The 27830-nt window shown below is 40.5% G+C and overlaps 3 pseudogenes; all 3 read left to right on the top strand.

Moving 5' to 3' along the window:
* Nucleotides 1–9370: 9370 nt before the first annotated feature.
* LOC110540663 (tastin-like) lies at nucleotides 9371–11526 on the top strand (annotated as a pseudogene).
* A 3399-nt stretch (nucleotides 11527–14925) lies between these two features.
* Nucleotides 14926–25294, top strand: LOC110540665 (lamina-associated polypeptide 2, isoforms beta/delta/epsilon/gamma-like; annotated as a pseudogene).
* Nucleotides 23523–23964, top strand: LOC110540662 (ubiquitin-conjugating enzyme E2 variant 1-like; annotated as a pseudogene).
* Nucleotides 25295–27830: the final 2536 nt, after the last annotated feature.

Genomic DNA, 27830 nt, shown 5'->3' with positions numbered 1-27830 from the left:
GGGGGATGCAGAATGAATAAAGTGTAATTGATAAAAAAAAAGTAGAATAGACAGATACATCAATACTAACGGTTATGTAACCCAATGGAATGAAGATATCATCACTTTAAGACATCAGTATTAATGAAACAGAAAGAAAGGATTTCCCATGGATTCTATTGGTCCAGCAATAGACTTAGCCATATTAAAGTTGCCCGGCAGCAACATGTAGCCAATGTTTGCTGTATCAGACAGTGCAAGCCCAAGCTGTTTTGATAAACTCGGATAAATAACAAGGTAATAATAATGTGCTAAATCCACAGTGGACCTTTCACCCCATCATACTGGGAACATTTAAAATTCCCACAATATTCTCCAGGTTGAAAAAAAAAAGAGTATAATATTCTCTTCAAATTTTTTTTTTTTTGTGCTTTGTTTTGGATATTTTTAAACACGATTTGAGATCATTAAAAAAAACAAAAAAACAAAAACCTGATGATATCACATCCAGGGTCGAATAGGGGCTCAGAAATCTTTAAAGCTGGCCTGACATTTCTAAGAGAAGGAAAGTAGATACTTGGAGTTTTTATTGGTCTTGTGATATAGACAAGAATAAGGGTTTCAATGCTGAACTGGCAGTTTGTATGGTGTGCAACTCTGTTGTTCACCAAAGAAAAGATCACTCTTTTTTTCTTTTGTTTTAATATTATTGATCTAATTTCGATATCCATTGTCTCATGTAGTGATCTAGGTGTGATAATTGCTAGCATCTGTTTTTATTATTATTAACATTCATTACAATTTATTCAATTTGTATCCCTACTGTGGCCCCCTCCCTCATCTCCTCCCAATCCCACCCTCCCTGGCTCTTCTCACCCTGTGCCCCTCCCCTAGTCCATTGATAGGGGAGGTACTCCCCCCCTTCTATTTGACTCTAGCCTATCAGGACTCACTAGGACTGGTTGCATTGTCTTCCTCTGTGGTCTGGCAAGGCTGCAGCCTCCAGGGGAAGTTGATCAGAGAGCCTGACACTGAATTCATGCCAGGAAAAGCCCCTGCTCCCCTTACTAGGGACCTCACTTGGACACTGAGCCTGGATTTTAGGTCTTCTCCATGCATTGTCCTTGGTTGGGGTATCATTCTCTTTAGGATCCCCAGGGCTCAGATTTTTGGCTCTGTTGGTCTCCTTTTGGACTAAAATCTACACTCCTAAGGAAACTAAACAACAAGGAAGACCCAAGGGAAGATGCTCAATTCTCATTCAGAAGGACAAATGCGATAGACATCAGAAGCAGGAGAAGACAAGGAACAGGACAGGAGCCTACCACAAATGGCCTCTGAAAGACTACTGATTGAGGTATTGAAGCAGAAGCTGAAACTCATAGCCAAACTTTAGGTATAGTTCAGGTAATCTTTTGAAAGAAGGGGGAGACAGAAAGTCTTTTTTTTTTTCTTAACTTGGAACCTTGAAGTAGAAGAGACATGAGGTTTGAATGCTGTCAGTGAACAAGCATGGAAAAGATTTTATTATACTTTCTCTTGGTAAGTTAAATATCTGAAAAGCATGCTTCCTTAATTAAATTTGGTATTGTAGGCCTGTTAGGATAGTGAATGTTTCCTCAGATGACTTCGATAGCTGAGGGATGTAGCTCAGGGTAGAGTGTTCTTACCCAGCATGTGTCCTAAAGCCTTGCATTCCATTATTAACATTACAAAAAAATAAAGTCTTGTTTTTTGTTCTAGAGCCCAGTATTGCACTTTCAAGAAAAGGAAAATGAATTCCTTGATCTCTGGAACTCCTAAGACAAAAATGAGTGTCTTGATCCAGCCTTGATTTACATTCAGGACACCTACTGCATTACCTACAGCATAAGATTTAACTGTTCTGATCCTTAGGCTTAGTGTTTTTTTTTATTTTTCATAGTCATCCTGGTTAGGAGATGACAAGCTCATCTGGGAATGTGTGTGTTCATAATTCATCCCAACTCTGATTTTTCTTCATTTGGTTGAAACTAAAGGGGTAGACAATTAATTTGGGAAAGGGGTGACTTCATCTAGCACAGAATCTGACAAAGAACTGGGGACAGGGGTATTCCATTCTTACCTGCAAGTCTGATAAGTCACAGGCCACAGCATCTTTGCTCAGTCCTGTATCAAAAAACAGTGACTTGAGGATACTACTTCTAAGACCTAGCTCAGGCTGTAAAGAGAGGACTACATGCTAAGGATTGTGAAAACCTCTTTTCAGGAGACACCAACATGAAGCCAGAAATCGCTCCTGTAAAGAAAGACAGACATCATGAGTTCTGTGTCTTAAGCATAAGACAGTTGACAACAAATGGCCATCAAGGACCAAAGCAGACATAAAAAATTGTTCACACTTCTCCAGTGATGGAGTCTCTAGCAAACTTGGTATTAATAAGAGTGCCTGGAGTATTGTATTAGAAATTTTTTAGAGCCTTTGTTGAGATGAGATGATGAACTCTTTTGCAATAATCACATAAATGAGAGAGTAGAACTTACAAGTGAATTACATATTGCCTACGAAACTTAAAAAGGCCTAAAAGATGTTAGTTTTAATGTGGTTGGTGCTAAAAACATCAGTAGGTATTTTTGACAGTGCTGAGAAGCAAGCAGCTGTCAGATTACCAAATAATTAAGACATCTAAGGCATTGTATTACATGTGCAGCAAGGGTCCCTCCTTTTCTTATGAGTTGCCTTTTTGAGAATTTTTGTAGTCTGTTGTTCATTTCTGGAGGTTCTGTTTCCATGGTTTTTGCAACAGCAGGTCAAAAGTATTTTTAAAAACTGCACCTGTACCAAATATGTACAGGAATTTTTTTCTTGTCATAATTCCCTAAACAGCAAACATAACAACTATTTTACATGACATTTAGAAATTATTTAAATTAAGATGATGTTTATAGATTATATACAAATAGCATGTCGTTTTACATAAGGAATTTGAGCATGTGAGAACTGTGATACCTCAAAGGAAAGGTCAGCTATCTTGGAACCAATTCCCCATTGATACTGAGGGATAAATATATGCCTTAAGTATTTTCAGAGGATCATTTAAAAAAAGGGTGCCATTGATATGATGCTATGTCTGTGCTCTTAGGAAAAAAAAAAAAACAGATACAATTAGGTCTTACCCACAAAGGTTGCTTGTGATAGAATAGCTGATATACTACTATCAGGATATCTCCCTTTGGGAAAAAAGAGAAAACTACGGCCAAGAGGCTGTTGTTGATGTAGACAATGAACAACATGTAACAACCAAATTTATATTAATTGCCGATTAGATTGAGACATTAATTTAAATATTATAATATTACTCCTAGTGGTCTTAGTGGGTGACACCATTAAGGCTGTGATAACCAAGAAGACTCATTCACTCATTCATTCATTCATTCCAAGTTTTAAGAGCTGTGTAAATTGAACATTTAAATGGAAAAACAGTTGAAACAATTACTTCTTTCCCTAAATAGGTCTTGTATGATGGTTTCAATCATTAAAGGTCCTATTTTAACATACATTGGAGCATAATAATTATCTAGTAAAGAATGAAGTTATTTGTGGACTCCCATTTCTTAAACCCATTGTATAAATGTGAAAGTTTTAATTTAATTTTGATTTATTACTCAGTGAGTTGAAACATCAAAAGAGGGTATGTATCATCAGGTTTCTTATCAGCTTGTCTAGATATGAGCAGATGAAAGGAGAGAAGTGAGGTTTAAAAATTTACAGCAGAGATGGCTACGGTAGCATGCACCTGTAATCACAGTACTAAGGAGACTCAAGGAGGAGGAGGAGGCCATCCAGAGCTACATAGTAACACTCAAGACATGCAGACTAACAAAACAGAGCAGCAACACCAAGAAATGCCTGGGAGCAGTCAAAATTAATAAAAATATGATTAGATTATTTGTGAGCCTCCCCATCAGATACCTCAATTTAATTGTACTGCTGAGCTTATATCACATCTGTTCTGTTGCTTACGTAAGACTAGAATCATCATAACTTTGAGTTGTGGTAAGGTAAATGAATCCATGTGGATGACAGACCTCAGCTACAGAATGGAAGGGGAAAGGCAGTTAATCATTTTGGCAAAGGATGTTTTCTCCAGACCATCTAGAGCTGTTTTACCCCTAGCCACATAATTGATAGTATAGCAAACACTTTACCTTTCTAAGACATCTAATTTGACCAGCTTGTCATGACACTGATACTCATCATTAAAGCATCCTTTCTTCATAGGTGTTTTCTATGGGTCACAGAAATTATGGATAATGTTCATCTTCAAAAATGTTGAGGATTCATCAGGAATGCCTGTATACTTACACCACTACCACATTCTTTTCCTGATACAGAGTCTAATTCTTTAGCCCAGGTTGTCCTGGATCTATATGCAGGCTAAGCTGGTCTATAACAGTCCTCCTATTTCATCCTTATAAATGCTGGATTTGCAAGCATGAGTCAATATGCCTGGCAAAATCACTGTTGTTAACTGTGTCATTTTCCCATAAGGCATTCAGGCTTGGTGCTAGAGCATTATCTGAAAACTTACATCTGGTCCACAAGCAGGAAGCAGAAAGAGGTGGGGTGTGGGGTAGGGAGAGATAGAGGAGAGGCACTGGTTGACTGAAAGGGACTAAGCCTGGTATGTTTTTTGAAAACTCAAAGCCTACTCCCAATGATATACCTCCCTCAACAAGGCCACACCTCCTAATTCTTCCCAAACAATTAATTCCACAAACTGAGAACTAAGCATTCAAGCATATGAACCTACAGAGGCCATTATTAACCAAACTACCACAATCATTGCATATTTTCTGACTTCATCTTGACAAAATAGAGACACAAATAACAACGCAAAGACAAGGGCTGGTAAAGCTGGTAAACATACAATGAGCTGCTTTTAAATAGAGATGGTGTATTTAAATGAACAGGATTCTCTAGAGTAACAGAACTTTTAGAATTAATCTCTCTATATATCCCTCTCTGTATGTATGCTTGCATGTATGTATATATGTATATGGGATTTATTGGAATAATTTACAGGCTATAGTCCAACTAATTCAGCAATGGCTGGTTGTGAATAGGAAGTTCAAGAATCTATTAATTTCTTAGTTTTACAAGGCTGGGGTTATCAGATGGTCTTGGGTAGGTACTAGAATCCTGAAGAAATGTGCTCTAATGCCAGTGATAGAATTGATATGCTGGCAAAGTGAGATCAAGGAGGCAAGTAACAAAATCTTCCTTCTATGTCTTTATATAGACTTCCAACAGAAGGTATGGACTAGAGTCAATATGTGTCTTCCCGCCTCAAGATCTGGTCAAAGATGTGTATTTTCCTACCTCAAAGGTCCAGATTAGAAGTGGACTTAACCACTTCTATACAAGCTAAAAAATAAAAAAATCCCTTACACGTATACACGTATGCCCTCCATTTCTCGATGGTACTTCAGTCCAGATGTAGTTAAGTTGACAACCAAGAATAGCCATCACAGACAGTAAAATGACAATTTTACGCCAAAGCTGATAGCTCCACTGTGATCTTTATTTTACACACACACACACACACACACACACACACACACACACACACAGAGAGAGAGAGAGAGAGAGAGAGATGACACCAGAACAAAGGTACCAGGAGGAGAAGACAACATTATGAGGTAATTTGTCACTGAGAAGTCAAGTGTAGATGTCAGCTCTGTGATCTCAAACATCACAGTTTTATCCTGAGATGGTGAGAATTGAAGATCTCATTGAAACCTTCTATAGATCAGGACAGAGCTCTGAAAACTCTTTTGATGAGAGCCTTCCAGAAGAAATAGGTTAGGTCTCATACTGTCTTGTGTTTAGATCATAATATCTTCTTCTAAAACTCTGATTAGGTTTGATTCAGCTCTTAGCCTATGTGGGAACACACAGAGGTATGAAAGATCCATTCCCCTACAGGTAAGAGGGCAGGCTTGGGGCTGGCTCACTTGTTAAGTGCTTGCATTAAGAGCATGAGGATCGAGGATCCAAGATGGCAGCACTGAGTGGACACTGTGTCTGAGGAGCAGGACAGTAGTGACTGCACAGTGACCAACAGACCGAACTGTGGGCCTTAAAATACCAGCAATTTTGTTTCCCAGATGAGAGGAAACCCCAAAGTGTGGGAAGAAACTGAGTTCTCAGATCATTCAGCTAAACCCAGAAAAGTTTCTGGGTCCCAACAGGTACTAGGTCACCATCCCAGAGCCACACTCCTGCATGCTCTGATAACCATCCTAGACTGAAATGTAGGCCTCACAACACCAGAGATTGGGTTTTCCAGTCGAGTGAAAACCCCACAGTGAAGGAAGTAATAGGGACCTATGGATCTCAGGTCACTCAGAGAACACTTGGAAAAGGTCCTGGGCTCTAGCAGGCTCTCATTCACCAGCCCAGAGCCACAGACCTACATGCCCAACTCACCATCCCAGACAGAACTGTGGGCCCCCAGACAACAGAGGCTTGGATTCCCTGTTGGGAGGAAACTCCTCAGTGAAGGAAACATCAGGTCTGACTTCAGGGCAACCAGCCAAACTTACATTCCCCCCCCCAACCAGGAAGAATTCCCAGGAAAAATTCCTGGGTTCATGCAGGTGTCCAGTCACCAGCGCTGAGCCACTTACCTGTACCTGCATGCTCTACTCACCATCACAGACTAACCTATGAACCTCCAAACACCAAAGACTGGGCTTCCATGTCTGGAGGAAAGCACATGGTGGGGAAAACATCTGGTCTAACCTCAGGACACCCTGCTACTCCAGAAAAAATGCCTGGGTTTCCACAAGCTCAGGGCTCTAACCTTCAGCCACATACATCCGTGCTGTGCTGACCTGCCACTGATTACCACTTGGGTACTGGGCCATAGAGCTCTAACTTCAGACTTACAGAAGCCTGGGACCCAAGGGATCAGCCCCCAGACACTGCTGCAAGGAGCAACCTGGTCCCTTCGCTAAACTGACCAAACCATGGGGCCCTCTGGTTCTTCAAGAAGAACTGCACCAGGCAAACACAGTGTAAGAGCAGCAGCAGCAGCAGCAGCTCACTAAATTCAGAACAAGAAATCCAGTGTCTACAGGACTTCTCTTGGTAAAAGGAGAGCCCACCCCACGACTACCAACAACCACAGTTATCCCACAGGCCCATATAGCAGAGGTGAGCTGTGTCAATTCCCTGAGAAGCAGCAGGTATCTGGTAACCATACCCAAAAAGCTGAGGATGCCTTCTTCAGGAAAAACCATCTTCCTGTCAATGGGATTCTCCCCACCCCAGGATTCCAGCAGGCACTAAAAACTAACAGCCATCACCTGAGACAGCCAGATGGGTAGAAGCCAGCATCAAACCACAACTGACAAAAGCCAAAGCAATATGGCATCTCCATAACCCAGTTATCTAAGGGCAATTAGCCCTGGACATCCTTACATAAGTGAAATTCAAGAAGATGACCTTACATCTGTGTTTAAGAGGATAATGGAGGAAGCAAATAAAATGCTTAAAGAAATGGAGAAAGATAAAGTTGAACAGATTAGGGCCATCCATAAAGAAATACAGGAAGATAAACTCAAACTGACTGGCCATCGGTAAAGAAATACAGGAAGATACAGCCAGTTTGTGGCCTTCAGAGAGGAAATGATTAATCACTGAAAGAAATAAAAGAAACAGAGGAATGTTCAAACAAACAGGTGAAGGAGCTGAAGGAAAAACAAGAAAATACAGTCAGACAGGTGAAGGAAATCAACAAAACATTTCAAGATCTGAAGATAGAATTGGAATAATTAAAGAAAACACAAATGGAGAGAATCATGGAGATGAAGAATTTAGAGAAGAATACAAGAACTACGGAGGTAAGCATAACCAAAAAACTACAAGAGATGGAAAAAAACAATCTCATGTGTGGAAGATACAATGGAAGAAATCAATGTATCTATCAAAAAGAATGGTAAATACGAAAAAATTCCTGTCACAAACCATCCAAGAAATCTAAGATAACATGAAAAGAAAAAAAACCTAAGAATGATATGAATGGAGGAAAAACATTTCCTCCTCTAAGGCCCAAAAAATACTTTAAACAAAATCATAGAAGAAAATTTCCCAATTTAAAGGAAAGGCCTATAACGGCAAGAAACTTAAATCAATCCCACTGAAGTCGGGCATAAGGCAAGACTGCCCACTCTCTCCATATCTTTTTAACATAGTTCTTAAAGTCCTTGTTAGAACAATAAGACAATTAAAGGAGACCACAGGAATTTATTTCAGAAAGGAAGAAGTCAATGTATCACTATTTGCAGATGATATGACAGTACATGTGAGTGACCTCAAAAATTGTACCAGGGAACTCCTACAGCTGATAAACACCTTCAGCAAAGTGGCCGGATACAAAATTAACTCAAATATCAGTAGCCCTTTTGTATATAAATGACAAATCATCTGAGAAAGAAATTAGGGAAACTACACCCTCCATAATAGCCACAAAGAGCATAAAGTACCTTGGTGTGATTCTAACCAAGCAAGTGAAAAACCTTTTTGAAAAAAAAAAAGAAAAGAAAAAGAAAAGAAAAGAAAAGAAAAGAAAAGAAAAGAAAAGAAAAGAAACTTCAAGTCTCTGAAGAAAGAAATTGAAGAAGATATCAGAAGATGGAAAGATGTCCCATGCTCATGGATCAGTAGGGTTAACGTAGTGAAAATGGCCATGCCAAAAGCAATTTACAGATTCAATGCAATTCCCATAAAATTACCAAGACAATTTTTTACAGGATTTTCAAGAAAAAATCTCACCTTCATCTGGAATAAGAATAAACCCAGAAGAGCTAAAACAATCCTCTGCAATAAAAGATCTTCTGGAGGTTTCTCTATTCCTGATCTCAAGCTGTACTATGAAGCAACAGTGATAAAAACTGCATGGTACGGGCATAGAAACAGAATGGTGGATCAATGGAATGAAATAGAAGACCCAGAAATAAACTCACACACCTATGGACAACTGAATTTTACAAAGATGCCAAAACCGTACAATGGAAAAAAGATAGCATATTCAACAAATGGTGCTTTTCTAACTGGATGTCTACATGTAGAAATATGCAAATAGATCCATATTTATCACCCTGCACAAAACTAACATCTGAGTGGATCAAAGACCTTAACTAAAACCAGACACACTAAACCTGTAAGAAGAAAAAGTGGGGAAGAGCCTTGAACTCATTGGCACAGGAGACAGTTTTCTGAACAGAACACCAAAAGCGCAGGCTCTAAGATCAGCAGTCAATAAATTAGACCTCATGAAACTGAACAGCTTTTGGAAAAGCAAAAGACACTGTCATCAGGACAAAACGACAGGCTACAGACTGGGAAAGGATCTTCACCAGCCTTATATCTGAGAGAGGGTTAGTATCCAGAATACATAATGAACTCAAGAAAATGAACATCAACAAATCAATTAATCCAATTAAAAATGGGGTACAAAACTGAGGAAGCAGCAGCAGCAGAAATCCAGAAAATTGGTGAAAAAGCTAAGAAAATAGAGGTGACCCCGAGGGGCTCCTGGAAAGCCGTCCTGACTACCCTCCAAACCTGGAAGGATCCCCACCCCGAGGAATAACTCCCACCCCTAGCAAGATTCCAGTATTCTTCTCAAAGATGCTCAGATTTTTCCTTGGTCAAGGCATCCTTTCTGGACCAGGAGAACCAAGATCCAAGGAAGCCACCACTAGGTACTCAATATCTGCTCATTGACACAGCAGGCTTCAAACCGAAAACCTTGCACCAGACAAAAAAAAAAATCACAAAGACTGGGGATCACTCAGCCCCGGAACACTTTGGAGGAACTCAAGGTTAGCTTTGGGGGATCAAATGTGGGGCTTGTGAACCATTCCGAGACAAAGGCCACAGGGGCTATAGAGTTTGTTGCTGACCTTGAAGCCATGGCCACTATCCTATCAGATAAGGGGGTGAAGAGCTGTCCCCTGGGGTTCTGGTCCAGTCTGGCTCAGAGAATACTAGTTCCAGGGAGCAAGGGAGGCACCACCCAGAGGGACCAGAGTGCTCTGTGTTTTGCCTACATGGCTCCCAGGACCCCCTCCATCAGCTGGATTCTGCTAGGGCTTCTAGCTTCTCAAGGCTGGAGGGACCAGAACCCTGCGACAGCACTTTTTGCCCACAGAGTTTCGAGTCTTCGAATCCACCTTCAGGCTCCTCCTTCCACCCCTCCCCTCGCTCCAGTTTACAGAAGTTGAGAAGAGAGACATGTTGGCGGGGGGAGGGTGGCAGCAGGACTCCAGCAAGCCAGGCCTCAGGACTGCTCCCAGAGACCCCAGTTGAGCCTGTTCCCATACCCCTCGAAGGAGAACACGAGGCTGTCCCTCACTCAAATGAAAAAGGAAGAGGCGTCCGGGGTCTGGCTCAAAGAGTACCATTAAGGCAGAGTCTGACGCACGCCAGGACCTCATATTCATCCTTGAAACGTTTTCACACTTCGATCAAAAACCCAAAACCAGGTCACACCCCTCCAATCGGTACCCAGAGTTCAACAGACCCAGCGTCTCAGTAGCCTCTCCCCTCAGCCTTCTCCTGAAGAGCCTGCCCTGCCCTGGGAGCAGATTGCTATAAGGTTGTTTGACCAGAAGAGCTGCATCGCACTGCAGAAGGGATCTGGGAAAGCACCTCTGGACCTCACCCCAACAGGATCCCCGACCAGCAAGGAGCTAAAGATACAGCGAATCAACATTCTAAAGCAGCTCTTGTGACAGGAGGTAGAGGGGCTACCAGTAGACAAATGTGCCCCTCTGAATGGCTGCTCTGCTCCAGATCTGACTGAATTTCAGCCCCTGATGGCTGAAAATTTTAGAACTCTGAGTGCTCCAGGACACAACTCTGGAACGTCTCTTCTTGGGTTGTCAAAACCCTCTGGTGTGACAGAGCTCCTCCTTGCAGAAGAGCATACAGAGCCGCAGGCCTGCCCTGGGGAAGAGGCTCAGGTAGCTCAGGACTGCTCCTCCACAGAACCGAAGACCCCAGGACCATGCGGGAGAGCTGGGCCACAGCCGCCAGAGCCTTGCCTTCCAGCACTGCCTGGACCCCTTCTGCCTAGTTGCCAGGGACAGTCTGGGCCCCTGAGAACTGCCCTAGGGTAGAGCTGGGAGCATTGGCAGCCTGTGCTGTGAAAGCTAGGAACCCAGGGTCTAGCCCACAAGCCTGCTGCAGTCAGGGGCCTCCAGAAACCACCAGCTTGACCTTCTCGTCACAAAGTCCACTCTGTGCCAGTCCCCCTCTTGCTCACTGCAGGCTTTGAGGTCCCCAACAAGCCATTCAGGCCCCAGTAGTCTGGCCCCTCGATCCCTGGCTCTGAGGCAGCACCTCAAAGCATGTCTTGCTTCTACACTAGCCGAATTCGACCTTCGGGGCCCACCTGGGTCTGCACCAGCCCTGTGGCCACGACACTTGAATGGCAGGATGCCCTGTGTTTCGTTCCAGTTGGTTCCATGCTCCCACAGGACTCTCCATCATGATTGTGGCCTCCACCAGGCTTCTGCTCTGCTGCACTCACCCCTCCTCTTAGCCTTATTTATTCTTGATCTGCCCATTGGTCTGAGAGCCAACACCCTTTTATTCTTTAATAAAGTTACTGTAAGTTCTAAAATAATGGGGTACAGAGCTACACAGAGAATTCTCTGTAGAGGAATATAGAATGGCAGAGAAACACTTAAATGCTCAACATCTTTAATCATCAGGGAATTGTAAATCAAAACAACCCTGAGATTTCACCTTACACTATTGTAATGGCTAAGATCAAAAACTGAAGTGACAGCACATGCTGGAGAAGATGTGGAGAAAGGAGAACCATCCTCCATTGCTGGTGGGAATGTAAACTTGTACAACCACTCTAGAAATCAATCTGACCCTTTCTCAGACAATTAGGAATAGTGCTACCTCAAGATCAAGCTACATCACTCCTAGGCATATATCCAAAAGATGCTCAAGTACACAACAAGGACATTTGTTCAACCATGAACATAACAGCTTTATTTGTAATTGTTAGAAGCTGAAAACAACCCAGATGTCCCTCAGTTGAGGAATGGATACAGAAATTGTGGTACATTTACACAATGGAATTCTACTCGGCAATTAAAAACAAAGAAATCATGAAATTTGCAGGCAAATGGTGGGAACTAGAAAAGATCTTCCTGAGTCAGGTATCCCAGAAGCAGAAAGACACACATGGTCTATTCTCACTTATAAGTAGATATTAGACATATAAAATAAGATAAACATACTCAAATCTATACGCCTAAAGAAGCTAATCAAGAAGGACCCTGGGTAAGACGCTCAGTCCTCATTCAGAAAGGCAAAGGGGATGGACATCAGAAGAGGGAGAAAAAGGGAACAGGCAGGAACCTACCACAGAGTGACTCTGAAATACTTTACCCTGCAGGGTATCAAAGCAGATTCTGAGACTCATACCTAAACTTTGGGCAGAGTACAAAAATCTTACAAAAGATGTGCAGACAGAAAAATTTGGGGGGTGGGGATAGAAGCTCCACAAGGAGAGCAACCGAACCAAAAAATCTGGGCTGGTGGGATTTTTCTGAGACTGATACTCCAACCAAGGACCACTCATGGAGATAAGCTAGAACTCCTGCACAGATGTATCCCATGGCAGCTCAGTGTCCAAGTGGGTTCCCTGGTCAGGAGAACTGGGACTTTCTCTGACATGAACTCAGTGGCTGGTTTTTTGATCACCTCCCCCTGAGTGGGGAGCAGCCTTACTAGGCCACAGAGGAGGACAATGCAGCCAGTTCTGATGAGATGAGGTAGTTCTGATAGGCTAGGGTCAGATGGAAGGGGAGAAGTACTTCCCCTATCAGTGGACTGGGGCAGGGGCAGGGAAAGAAAAGAGAGAGGGAGGCAGGATTTGAAGGGAAAGATGAGGGAGGGGCTACAGCTGGGATACAAAGTAAATAAACTGCAATAACTATAAAAAAAGAAAAAATGCTGGAAAAAAAAGAGCATGAGGATCTGAGCTAAATCCCTAGAACCCATTCCTGATCTAGTGACCCACACTTGTATTCCCAGCACTAGGGACGTGAAGATAGGAAAATTCCTGGGGTACACTGACCAGCCAGTCTAGTCTAATTGATGAGCTCCAAGCCTATATATTAAAGGTCTTCTGTCAAAGGATGTTGGAGCATTTCTGAGGGTGACACTTGAAGTAGTTTTACTCCAACCTCCATGGATCCCTCCACACATGCACATGTGTATCTTTACTTACAGGTGCAAACTATTTACACAGTTCTCTATTTTGGGTGCATTTTGTTTGGTTGATTCTTTTTTTGTGACAGGTTTTCTATGTGTAGCCTTGGCTGTCTTGGACTGTCTTTGTAGACCAGGCTAGCCTCAAACTCATAGAGGAGATCCACCTGCCTCTGCCTCCCAAGTACTGGGATTAAAGGCATGCACCACTATTCCTGGCTCAGTTCTCCATTCATAATTGGCTGTATTTCCTTTCCTTTTTTGATTTAACTACTCATTCTCAATGTGTTTTGCTGTCTCCTTTCTCTTTTGCCACTTCAGTTTGTATAAAGTTCAAATTCAGCACAAATAGTTCTTTGTGCATTTTGGTTAGTGATTTCCTCCTCACTAGATTGTGAGATCATCCAATGGAAGAGCTTCATTTCCTTGGTTTTTTCAAATAGAGTTGCCCTTATACTGAATGAAATGCGGTAGGCTTATCTGTCAAATTTAAATTAATATTTCCATTGACACTGACAGGAAAAGTCATTCTTCAATCAAGTTGCTATAAATTTATTTTTCTCTGTGTCTTGTGATATTAGTGTGTCAAGTGTTATGAAAATTCTATTATGCAACTGTGGAGTATCTGGTGACTAAAAATTGAACTCATTTTTCTTTGTCTAGTCCCTCAGTAACTATGCCAGTTCTTCTCAGTATACACTAAAATGTTAAGCAGCATTTCTACCACTTTAGTGAACTGCATCATCCCTGTGGCTTTTGCTTCATCTACAGGTGACCTATACTTAACACTTTAAAAAGTAAATCACGGTATCCTTAAAATCAAATTTTTTGGAAGTTAAATAATATTAATTAAACACAAATTAAAATGTTAATGTTTCTAATGTTAATATAGCTATTCCCAGCCCCAGAATCCTTTCATAGAAAACATCCCCATTTCTCAGAATAGTTCAAGGTATCACATACCAGGTCTAGGATTGGTATTCCAAGTCATTGGACCTCATTCAGGGATAAAAATGTTCTGGATCTAGGATCATCCAATAAACCAGATAAAACTAGTTCCTGAACAAGTAAGTACTTTGCATTTCTCCTACCTCAGTCAGTCTGATGAAACAAACAAAATAAAAAAATCAGCTAATTTTGGCTTGATTATTTGACAGCAGACACATTCAGCATCTCTCGAGGGAAATAACCAAATAGCTCCTCCTATTGAAAGGGACAGCTCCGTATCAAAATACCACTGAAGAGAACCTGCCAAATTCTCAACTCCCTCTATTCAGGCACACCTTCCCCAGAGAAACTTCTCAATCAGGCATTAACAAATACAGGAGTATTTGTTATATAACAAAAGAATATATATCAGAAGAGAGGTGCAGGATTCCTTTCAAGGTTCTAAGACAAAATGTTCCCTAAGATGCTATTTTGTATATACACACAGGAGTAGGAAAAGAATGCTTACGAGAGAGAAGAAAGCTTAGGGACTTAGCATGATTCATATAATGAAGACTTTTTATTACTTATTTGGCTTTTAAAAATATCAAAGTGGGGCTTTAATGGATTCAAAAGGCAGAAGAATCTGTGAACACAAGACACGCATTGGTCCACATGAAGACACAACTCTCCAAAGAGCCAGGTGATAAGAAAGTAAACTTGTCTTTAACATGGACATGATATCTTATTTCTTGCAGATGAAAGGTTCTGAGAAAAAAAGAGGTAAGACACACAGGTAGAAAGAAGCTATACCCAATTGTTCATGAAGTACTTCATATGTGTTCTTTCTTTCAGTTCTCAGGGAAGACTTCAAAGTAAAGAGTGTTATCCTAATTTATAAATAACAAACTTAAGACCCATATAGGGTATTTTTCCCCAGTCAAAGCTATTTTGTTACAGAGTAACAGTAATTATGCTCCACCATTTGCCTGTTTTCTTTCCTGTTTTAAAAAATATGGCTTCCCGATGTTTTTATTCATTTCTTAGTACATTTTTTCCTGACTTCTTAGGTCTCTAGATACACACTGACGAGTCTCTAAAATATAGAACAGACTTAGAAATATATATGCATTACGTTATTCTATATTGGGTTTTAAATTGCCTCTATACTTTGAGTCCCTTTGTAATGAATTGCAAGTTAGTAGGTAAACTACCAAAAAAAATTTATGAGTACACTTTCATAACACATACTTTCATCTCATTCACAGCCGAGCCTCAGTGAACAAGAGCGTGCACCATGTTAAAAAAAAATAAGGCAGAAGCAGCATTACCAGGCCACAGAAGAAGACAAAGCAGCCACTCCTGATGAGACCTAATTGACTAGGATCCGAAGGAAGGAAAAGAAGTCCTCCCCTATCAGTGGACTTGGGGAGGGGCATGCATGCAGAGGGTGGAGGAAGGGAGGGATTGGGAAGGGATGGGAGGAGGGAGAGAACCACGGGGGGATACAAAGTGAATAAAGTGTAATTAATAAAGAAAAAAATAAAATTGGGAAAAAAGGCAGAGTCACAACCAACTGATGTATAGCTCATGTCCATTTTTTGCTCATATGTTACCTACCAACATTGAAGAGCATCGTTAGATGACTGTCTTCTGATTTTGAGGGCTGTCTCAGTAGTGAATCACTATTTTCACATTATTGATTTGTCTTAAAGTTTTAAGGAAAATGTCATTCAAAATGCTATTTTTTTTTAGTTCGTGTAGAAAGAGAAGTAACACTGCTGATAAAGTTGCTGCAGCTGCAGAGGCAGCTAGGAATACAAATGGTGCACTGTCAGATTGATAGACTTCTTAGTCTGCTTGTGTAAATAGATTCCACTTTATTACTTCCTAATAGCTCTCTGCCATACCAAAACCCTTACCCAGTCCTACTAAATCTCCCAAGATCCTTAAAGCCACAGGCTTTCACTACCGTATTCAATTCTTTATCAATTAACCTTCCCTTTATCTTTCATTTTTGGTGCTAATTGTGAACACATACATTATACATTTCATGCTTTTGTTAATTTATTTCCTGCATAGAATGAAAGGATGCTAATTTCGAGAGAAAAGTGGCTGTGCATTGCTGTTAATTATGGCATTCTTAGCATCTGGATCATAAGCATTATTGTTACGAAATAACTGGGCTGCAAGAAGAGTTTGGACCATATATTCTAGACAGCACACTAGTTCTTCTTTGAACAAGATTCAAAACAATCTAGACTACAAAGCCCAGAATCCTGTGAGATCAGTAGGATAAAGATTCTGGCAAAACTGTGATGTTATGCCAAAAAGATAAATGTAAGAAAATAGGTTCAGGGTTTCCTTTTTAGGTCCTAAGACAAATGGTCTCTAAAAACCAGTATTAACTAGAGGAGGAATGCAGGACTTAGGAAAGAAAAGGAAACTTTGAGGTAGAACATCATTCAGATAAAGTAGATATGTAGCACTGAAAATAGATCATAGACATCTTTCAGAAACTCCCTGAACCTTGGGTTCAACTTCTGCAATATGGATCCTGCACTGAAAAAGTATAGTGAAACAGTGAGAGCTGCTGATAGTTTCCATTCTGCTTTCTACTCTGGCACAGTGTCAATGGAGCCCACTGTATAGCTGAAGTTCCACCCACATTTGCTAACAATAAGGCAAAATAAGTGGTTAAAGACAGTGCTGGTTGACACTCCATTTCTATAATACCTCCCACCCCCAAATTGTGATGTCAGCAAAACCCAGTTTGAAGTAGAATTTCTTCCTACTCCTGACAACTATTAGAAGGGATAGTGCTATTGTATATGCATTCACCCTCTTTACCCCCTTTCAGTAGTGGTCACTAATGAATGAAAAAGAGAAATAAGAGGAAAGGAAAGGACACGACTGCTCCTAGATGTGGTGGAGGAGAATGTTTATTGTATATAAAAGGAAGAGGCATAGCCAGAGGCAGGCACATCTGGGAGAGTCCAAGGCAGTCATGACCCTGAATCAGGTGGTGAGGTGGAAGGGAGTAAAAGTGAAGGAGGGAGAAAAAGGAACTAGGTGTAGCAGCAGGAGGCCAAAGGTTCAAAAATAGGAGGGTAACCAAAATGTCTGGATTACATAGGGAAGAGACTCTGGGGGAAGGGCAGCCCCTGGGCTGTTTGTTGCCAGCCATACCCTGTAAAGGGTAGGCAGTGAGGAATGCTGGAAGAACCTAGTGGCCAGGTCTTCTTTGAGATGTTAAATAGGCACCTCACTGGTTTGAAACTCAACTGTTACAAGTGTAATTTCTACTGATAACAGTGGCAGTTCCGAAGAGTCAGAAAACATGAACTGGTGCTGACACATGCATATGAATGTCAGCAAGGCCTAGCAGAAAACAACATCAAAGTCAGCAGCAAGGATAAAGAATATGATGGTGGAAAGCAGCACTAGTTTCATTCCCTGCCCTCTTCTCATCCTGTCTTGTATTTTATGAAGTTTTCAAAGAGTAGGAAGCTAAAGTGTCTGAATAAATAACAAATTAAAAAATACAACCATAGCCCAAAACATAGACATGTGCAATGTGGATTGAGTGAACTAAGAACGCAACATTGAACCCCCTCATTGTAAAGCTTCAGAAAGCAAAAATATTATGAGCTTGCTATGTCAGAAGCATAGACTAGCATGTTTGTGTCTTTCCACACACAGTCAGGGTTTAACAACAACAATAAATTCACAAAGTTGAACAGTTTCGATGACAACAATTTATTATATAATCTGGATGTAATCTGCCTATCTTAGCAGTGTGACCAAGGTGAGAGGCAGATTCTATTAATAGTAGCCCTCATATTACACATCACACAGTAGTGAGTGTGTGTGTGTGTGTGTGTGTGCATGCACTTGCATGTGAGTGAGTGTGCATACAGATGAGTTAAAGAATAAATAGACATTAACGAGGCTGCATCAGAGTGAACTGAAGAATAGTATGCATTGATAAGATAATGAACCAGACAGGTGCAAGGAGGGCGCAACTGAGCAGTTAGTATGAGCACAAACTGCAGACTTCAGCTTCAAGTGAAAAGTTCAAACCTGGCCTGAAACAGGAAACTTGTCAGGAGCAGTAAATGAGCCAGGTTCAAAGAGGTAAACAAGCAGGCAGTCCAATAGTCAGTGTCAATAGCAGGGGACAAAGCCAAGAAGACGGTCCAGAAAGACTTAGGGCATCCATGGTCCTTGATATACACAGTAGGTCTCAGGAGATAGGTTGGTATGTATCCATGTCATTGCAATATTGGGTATCCATCACTTTATGAAGTCTGCATGAGGGAATTACAATTTCTTGGTCTGGCATGTCTTATTAGTTCTTGGTCCCAACTTCCTTGATAATAATATGTATGTGCCCTTTTGATCTTAATTCTACACAATAAACTTTATGGGTTCCTCCCTTTCTATTCCCAGGCACAAGTTATTTTCCAGTCTGTTCTGGATGGGTGGTTGTCTGACCAGTGATATAGTTTCTGGGTCCGCCCAGAGTCTGCAGTTATCTTTCTCCTTCAAAATGGAGTAAAAAGTCACTTGTAAAATAAAATTTCCTGGATCAGGTCTGAAAAGCCATGATGGAGTAACTTAGAATAGGGCATAGCCAGATATCAACAATACAGATACTGAAATACTGAAATATCACACTATACAATGCATTTGTATATTTATATTTAGTATGTGTTAAAAATTTAGAGGCTCTCACTATAGCTTAGGGATAAACCCTTACCAAGCAAGCACAAGACCTTAGGTGCCATAACCAGCACCATGGAAAAAGTACTTCAAATGTATAAAAAAAAATAGAAATGTTAACTATTCCAATTTGATCATTACACATATGCAGGGATTAAATTATCATGCTGAGTCCCATAAATATGTACAAACCAGAACAATAAAACCACCAAATAATAAAATGGAAGAACCAATCATACCAAATGGTATTGCTTGGCTTAACATTCCATAAACCTATCATACACTGGATGTCTTAAGAAACAGATAATTATATTCTTACATTCTGGAAGATCTAATTCAAAGATGAAATTCCCTGTCTTCCTATTTGTCTTAGGGTTTCTATTGCTGTTAAGGGACACCACGACCACTGCAATTCTCGTAAAGAACATTTAACTGGGGCTGGCTTACAGTTTCAGATGTTTGGTGCATTATTGTCATTTTGGGAAGCATGGAAGTGTTTAGACAGACATGGTGCTAAAGAAGGAGTAGAGAGTTCTACATTGTGATCCACAGGCAGGAGCAGAAGACTTTGTGCCACTCTAAGCATACCTTGAACGTCTTAGACCTTAGCTTGCCCATACTCCTCAAACAAGGCCACACCTACTTCAGTAAGGCTTTCCTTCTAATAGTGCCATTCCCTAAGGGTCTATGGGGGCCATCTTTATTCAAACCCACCACACTATCTTATAGACAGTCACTTTGTTGCTATGATCTCTCACACATCTCCCTCGGGATGGAAACAGGAGACAGACAGTATTCTCTCATTAAGACTCTAATCCTCTCAAATTAAGGCTCAACCTTAGATCTCCTTCAACATTTATTACTTCTCTAATGAGTCTAGTTCCAAATAACATTTTAACATGTCAACTTCAGTAATAACACATTAATCATTTCTTTTAATAAAATGCTATAAATAGATCAATGGAAAGAGCCAGCAGAATTGATTTTAAAGTGACCACATTATGTGCTGTGTGTGAGAAACACATTTGATATTTAAAGAATAAGGTAGGGAGTAGGTAACAGGATAAAAACATATAGCATGAATGTATCAATCAAAAGAAAAAATGGAGTGGCTTGGCTCCTACATAGTAAAAAAAAAAAATCATTGTAAAAGTTACTAGAAGTAAGGAAGGAAAACCCATTAATGAGGTATAATAAAGGAAGCTTGATGGTGTTCAATCAGAGGATTGAACTCGTGCAGGAGCAAATTGATACCTTATGGCAAATCGCTCAACTTGGCTGTCAATGAAAATATGCTGGACTTTGAGTCACTAGCATATAACATGAGAATTTTTCCTGTGCTGCAAATCTGTCTAAACAATTGTCTAGCTATATTTTAGGTAATTGGACTGGAGAATTCGATACTACAATGGAGCAGCTGAGAGTGGCCATTGTCACAGTAAATTCTACCAGAGTGGACGCAGGACTAGCCACAGGATTATCATCATGGATTGCTGCAGCCCTGAATCATCTGAAGGAATGGGCGGGCATGGGAGCGTTAGCAGGCCTTCTGGTGTTGGTCTCCTTGGTTTGCCTGTGGTATATATGCAAGATTAGAGTCTCACAACAGTGTGATGCAGCCATGATCATTCAGGCCTTTACAGCCATTGAAGCAGGACATTCGCCCCAAGCATGGTTGGATATCATAAAAAGCTAAAATGTTATGCTCAGGATGCGAGGCTAAGCACTGCACTCAGGGTCAGCCGCTTTGGCCCCAGAGAAGAGCATGTCTGATTGCATGCGGGTTGATACCCCAGGTCCCGCCTCTGAGAAAAAGGTATCGGACGGGTCTGATGCTCTTTGAGTGGATGACACCTAAATGAACATCGGTACAAAGTCCCAATTTATTTCTAATATCAGAGATCAGACCTCTACTCTTGCCTGATGCGTCTAAAACAAAAAGGGGGAACTGTAGAGAGCTGCGAAATGCTGTGCCTTAAAAATGGAGCTGGTTTCCGCCTTCCACCTTCCCGATGGTGAGTGCTCTCTGTCACGAACAATTCCACATTTGGCTAAGGCTGAGGATCTGGCTTGCTTCCATGTATGTGGACCTATCTGCATTGCCCCCGTGGCACGCCTGGGTTGGCTACCCAGAGGCTATTTAAGCTGTGGGCTGGCTTTCCCCAGGGTCCGAGGATTGTTCAAGGTTCCTGAATAAACTGCATTGAAAAAAAAAATATATATATATATATATATATATATATATATATATATATATATATATATATTTGGCCAAATTACTATACAGGAGCTTTGAACTGCTTTTCACTCACTCACTCACTCACTCACAAGAATTTGCAAGAACCATCAACAATTCCAGGCCTAAATTTTAACATTAAAGTTATTTTAGAACTAAAAAAAAAATAATCCTATGCATATATGCACAAAGGATAGAACTTCAAAAACATGAAGAAAATAAATTGATAGAACTAGAAGGACTAATTATTAATTCATAAACATAGTGGGGAAACTTCAGTATCATTTTCAACAACTAGACTTACTAACTGGAAACAAATCAACAATGTTATAGAGCAATGGAACACTATAGACCAAAGACATGTAATTGAAATTTATAGGATATTTTACCCAGAACATAAGAACGCACACCAGTTTTTAAGAATTCTTAGAATGTTCACCAAGATAAATTGAATTCTTGATGATAAAATTCCTACAGTTTTAAGGCACCTAGTCTGATGACCTGACTGTTACCCCTGGGACTCACATGGTAAAGATGATAACCAACTTCCACAAGCTGTAAGTTGTCTTCAGACCTTCACTCTCATTCCATGGCATGTGAAAGTATGTACATACATACATACATACATACATACATACATACATGCATATGCATGCACAGACACACACACACAAGCATGCACACAAGCACACATGCACAGCAGAGAGCAAGCAAACACACACACAGGAAAGAACTCACATGTACTTACACTATGAATACATTTAAATATAATAAACACTTTGAAGTATTGAATTATACTGAAAGGACTAACAATAAGACACACATTACTTTTAAACATTATCATAAGTTAAGAAGAGGGAAAATCAATTATACTGGGGGGGAATGGAAACCTTTCCAACTACTTTTCAACAAAAAATGTTGAATCTAATCAACTCTTAGCTAAATACACATAATATTAACACTAAAAGACTAATTATCACAGTTATTACTTAAACTAAATATACTATGTCTCCCTTACAGACACAAGTACAGGAACACACATACACATAAATACACACACACACACACACACCATACCAAAAAGCAATAAAACCCACAATCTGAACAGACAATTCAAGCATTAAAAACATTCATTCTCCAATATGAAACAAATAAGGGAATTTGGACAAAAAAAATTAAAATAACTACAACTCTTAATTTCTGAGATCAGGGTTTTTTTATGTACAACATAAGAATAAGAATGTGAGCAGAAGGGTTGAAAGAGAAGAGGAAGAAAGATGCCACGATGAGTTTGCATCGAGAAAAACAAAACAAAACAAAAACCATGAGACAAGAGGAAAGACTCCAATAATTGCCTGGAAAGGCCCAGTTGAAGAACATAAAAAGCCACAGAGAAAACTGTTAAACTCATACTAGAAGATAAGAATGATCTAGATGTGACGGAGTTCTCTAATGAAGACCTTCTGGATTAGCTTGTGAAATACGTGATGAATCGTAATCCATTGTGGGAACAACCAGAAGCTGTATGAGGGAACAGCTGTTGAAAGTGAGGGATCAGGGAACAGAATCAAGATCTTCTACTCCTCTTCCAATAGTTTCTCCTTCAGGTAATACAAGACAGAATGGAAGTAAGGACTGACAGACACAGTGATAATGACGAAGACACTAAAATAGAGCATAAGCTTGAGAAAAGAGAGCCAGTAAAGCACAGAGCAAACATTCCAGTAACACTCAAGCATGGAAGAATTGAGCATGGCCAGAGCTACCCAGAAGCCGGAGTAACTGAGATTGAATGGACAAGTGGATCTTCAAAAGGCAAACCTGTAGGCATTAACTAGGGAGTCTACAAGAATGTCAAGAAGAACTCCAAGAATAAGGGTGAAAACTTCACAACATTTTCATTTAGATGTTGAGGTGATTACTCCCATAGCTGAAACTATAAAGGTTTCAAGCAACAAATCCTTAGTTGTCAGTAGGTTGACTGGAAATTTCAAACATTCATCATCTATTCTGCCACTCAGAATAAAATTTCAGACAAAAATGAAAAGAACACCAAAGACACCGTTGATGAGTGCTGAAGTAGGAGAAAAAACAGAGGAAAGAAGAGTATAAAGAGATGTTCTTAAGGAAATCCCCAATAAGCATCTACACCAATAAGAATTAGTGCTAGTTGCTGCAGACCAATCAAAGGGGCTGCAGGCTGGCCGCAAGAGCCCAGTGACTTCAGGATGGAAGAATCATTCTCATCTAAATACATTCTAAGTGTGTGCCCTTGGCAGAAGCCAAGTTGGAAGAGACAAAGAAGGGACTCTATGTTCCCATGTAGATTAAAATGTTGCTGTTTGCTTCCAGGGACTGCTAGGCAAGATAGCAGTCACGATAGGCTCGGAAGTAAAAGTCCCTTCAAATTTCCGACTATTGGAAGAGCTGGAAGATGGCCAGAAAAGAGTAGGCGATAGCACAGCTAGCTGGGGTCTAGAGGAGGATGAAGACATGACACTCACAAGATGGACAACAATTATAATTAGGCCTCCAAAAGCAATTTATGAAAACAAAATATACAGCCTTAAAATGGAATGTGGACCTAAATACCCAGAAGCACCCCTGTCTGTATGATTTGTAACAAAAGTCAATGAGTGGTGTAAATAGTTCAAATGGAGTGGTGGATCCATGAGCTATGGCAGTGCTGGCCAAGTGGCAGATTTCCCTCAGCATGAAAGTTCTCCTGCAGGAACTTTGACTCATGATGACGTCAAAAGAGAACATGAAGCTACCACAGCCGTCAGAATAACAGTGTTACAGCAATTAGTCACCAAAGCCCTGACCTCCCTCCCCATCCAACCTAAGTCTTCATTTTCCACAGTAGTAAATTTTCTAGATACATCTATAGACCTCAAAGTACTGGGAGGAAACTCCACTCAGATTTCATCCTGAGACACTGTTGTGATACTAATTTCATGTCCGTTTGAAAGACTTAAGTTGTACTGTGTAACATCTTCTGTTGAGTTTAACCGCTGTCTGCTGCATTGAACTTCTGGGATCAAGAAGGTGAGTTGAAATAGGTTTCCTCTGGGAGTAATGAGCACAGCTAAAGCAACTGTGAACAGACAAGTCACAGTCACCTACTGCTGGCACATGGCCTGGGTCTGCCTCTGCCCTCTCGCCACAGCTGCATGGTGGCCCTTAAAGTAGATGGGAAGGCTTCAAGTGGTGGCCATGGGACTACTGCTGGGCTTGGGGGCACTTTGGCTGCACCCTGTTTTCTTAAGTCATAGGTGACACCCCATCCAAGCCATCATCCCCTCTCCTCTACTCCCATCCTTGGTCAAAGGTTAGATTGTAACCTTCCCCACCCTCTGAAATTGACTGTGGTTGAAGAATACAGGGATTCCCAACTCCCAACCTTTGCCAAGGGGTGCTGCTTTCCCCCTCTTCAACTTCCTTGTTATCCATCACCATCCAACACTTTCTGTAGCCAAAAGCCATCAGATGTGGTTGGAAGCACCTGATTTCCTTCAATTAGCTCAGGACCATATGCTCACTTGCCACCACCCTGGAAAGGGAGTGCAGGGTCCTCAGCCATTCAGCTACTATCAACCCATGAGCTCAGGTTTTAAGGTGAACAGAGCAGTCATGGGGTGACTCAGACTGGCTGGTGCTCAGGATCATTGGTGGTTCTGCCTAGAGAAAGGCCTTGCAGAGAGTCCTGGGTGCACACCATTCTGAGGTGGTTCCTTTTCCCATAATTGCTTTGCTTTTACACAATGAAGAAGTTTGAACAGGGCTCTCATCATCCTGGTCAGCCATCGGGTCTGAATATGGAGCCTGACAGAGGCCCTGGCCCTATGAACTCAGTTTCAGTGTTGCTCCTCAGACCCTTAGCAGGGACCTGGGGAATTTCTGTGTTTGCAGATTGGTGGGCTTGGCCTCCTGGCTAATTGCCACTTTCCCCACTCTGTTCAAGACCACTAAATGTTAAAAATGTGGATGCATACTGAAATAAAGGTAATTTATTGTGTTGCAAAAATGTTGCTGTTTGTTCTTGTAGGACATTTTTGGTTTTGGTGTATCAAGCTATGTAAGCCAACCAAGGAAATCCTTTCTCTAATTTTCTTCAAGATGCTAAGACATCTGACTGAAGAAATCACTTTGACACATTCAGCTTCTTCTTGTGTTTTTAATTACTGTGTAGAAAAACATTTGTGTCCATTTGTTGAATGAAGAAATAAAATTGTGATTTCACTTCAATAAAGTTGCTGCTGCATTGAAAAGCAAACGAGATGCATACATGGATGTCACTCCAATATTTTGGACTTTGGAGATCACATTGTACCATATGAAAACATTTTTAACTATGGAACTTTTTTGCAAGCTTTTTTTTAAAAAAAGTGGACATCTTATTTCACTTTTGGAAAAATGCATTTTTTGTTTATTTAAAAAATAAAGCAAAACATGGTGATGTAAATGTGCAGCCACACATTAAATACTCATAAATCTTACAGTAAAAAAAGAATAAGATTGTGATCTAGTTCTTTTTTGTTTCTGATTTATTTCACATCACATGACCTATGGTTTCACCTATGTTGCCAGAACTAACAGGCTTTCATATTTTGTGCATTTTAAAGCCAATTATTACTCCACTGAGAATATTTTATACATGTATTCATTAATAAACACTTAGGTTGTTTCTTAGCTACATCAGCAGAGGTTGTGGAGAGTAAGAGTAACGAATAATGCTTTCCCTCACATAACAAGATGGCATGTTGGAATTTGCCTCCGGTGGCCAAGGCAACCAGAGAAGAACAATAAATGATAGAGCCACATCTATAATGGCAATGGAGCTACTGACACTCATAGTAGAGAAAGAGTCCAGCTATAGTTTCTGTGTACTGTGTTCCCTCAGCTGCAAGTAATCTTAGAAGATATTAGACTTTGCAGAGACCAAAGGGTTAGTTAAAACAGGGACACCAAGATGCAGTTTTCATGCTGGGGTTGGTAGCTTCCATTATTACACTTTTGGAGTCAACCAGGTTCCTATAAGTAAACCTTACATCCTGTAAGCAAGCCCAACAAACTCATAGGTCTCATCAAGTTGGACTTTGGTGAAACTGTTCTTTGGTCTGTCACTGGTGCTAACCTTGGGTGAACAGGCATTTGTTTACCTCTCCTCAAGAAAAGTTAATACAAGAAGTGAGGAAGAAATAGAATGAAGTTGATCAATTTGGTTCTGTTACACTTGGGAGTAAGAAGATTTGGGGTATTATTGCTTAGTAAGGTCACTAAGGAAAATAATTAAAAATGGAATAGGATTTTTTGAATGCTTTCATCACAAAAAATTAATAGGTGTGATGTGATATATTTATCCTGATTTATAGTGTACATATGTGCTGAAACAACACATAGTATACACTACTGTTTTTGTGTTTTAGGTATCAGTTTGGATATTCCTTTAAAATGGGAAGCAGAAGGCTCATTTAAAAGATAAGCCATGGAGTCTTCATGAAAAGACATTGGTATTTCTACCCTGAGGATAAGCCCACAGATTTTGATGAAACAATGTTTCTGCCAAAGAGAGGTCAACAAATGGGGGAATTCCCATTTTATCACTCTTTATCAGTGTTTCTCAAACTTTCTAATGTCGTTCTTCATGTCGTGGTAACTCCAACCATAAAATTATTTCCATTGCTACTTCATAACTGTAATTTTGCTACTGTTATGAATCATAATGTAAATATCTGATAAGCAAAAATCTGATGTGTGACCCCAGTGAAAGGTTTGCTTGAACCTCCAAAGGGGTCGTGATCCATAGGTTGAAAACCACTGCTCATATGAATGGAAAGGCTGTGAGTGGGCCCAATCTTGATAGGGTACCTCCTGTATAAAAGAGTTTTCCCAAAGTTCTAAGAATGGAGAACAATCACAATTCCAAAGCCCAAGTTTTATGTACCACAGCCCTAAGTTTAGAGAAAGCCCTCAGAAGCAGTTGTGGAGAGCCAAAGAGCCACATACTGACCAAGCCAAAAAAGTGTAAGCAGGAATATTAGTCCAGATCAGGCAGAAACATGTACATTGAAATGACAGCACATCTTTAGTGGCTGGGAACACATTTTATCAACTAAAAATAATCACGGAGTTTGATAGCTCTATGGATGATGTCAGAAGGTGTGCCTATAACAAGGGCCCTTCTAGAACAAAGGGAAGGCAATTTTTTTTGGCATAATCAGTATCTATGTGTGCATTCTCGACTCTGCCATGACCTTGTAACATAAACTACCAAATGAGATAGTAAGATATTACATAAGGGAGAGAAGAGCATATTTAAAATGTAAATGTAAGGGGGAGTTTAAGAATATAGAAGGCTCAAGTTTGTTGAGTTCAGGACTCAGCTGTTGTATGTAAACCTATTAAGCTGTTGAAAGTGATGGCACTAATAAATTCTGCTTTCTGGTAGAAGGACTTCATATGTCATATATCTGTGCAACCATCCCATGAGACATCAACCTATAGAGGTGACTATCTACCAGTTGCTGCTGTAGAATAAGAGAATTTTCAAACTCCAGGGAAATGCATGACATCCATAGATGTATCCACCCACCTAGCAGGATGATGACTTTATTTAGTCCTTCTTAAAAGTGCACAAGTCTTCTACCTGTAAAGATTACAATGTTAGGTAAC

The sequence above is a fragment of the Meriones unguiculatus genome, chromosome X (assembly GCF_030254825.1).
Source record: "Meriones unguiculatus strain TT.TT164.6M chromosome X, Bangor_MerUng_6.1, whole genome shotgun sequence".
NCBI lineage: Eukaryota > Metazoa > Chordata > Mammalia > Rodentia > Muridae > Meriones > Meriones unguiculatus.
This window is presented reverse-complemented; position numbering and strand designations above follow the sequence as displayed.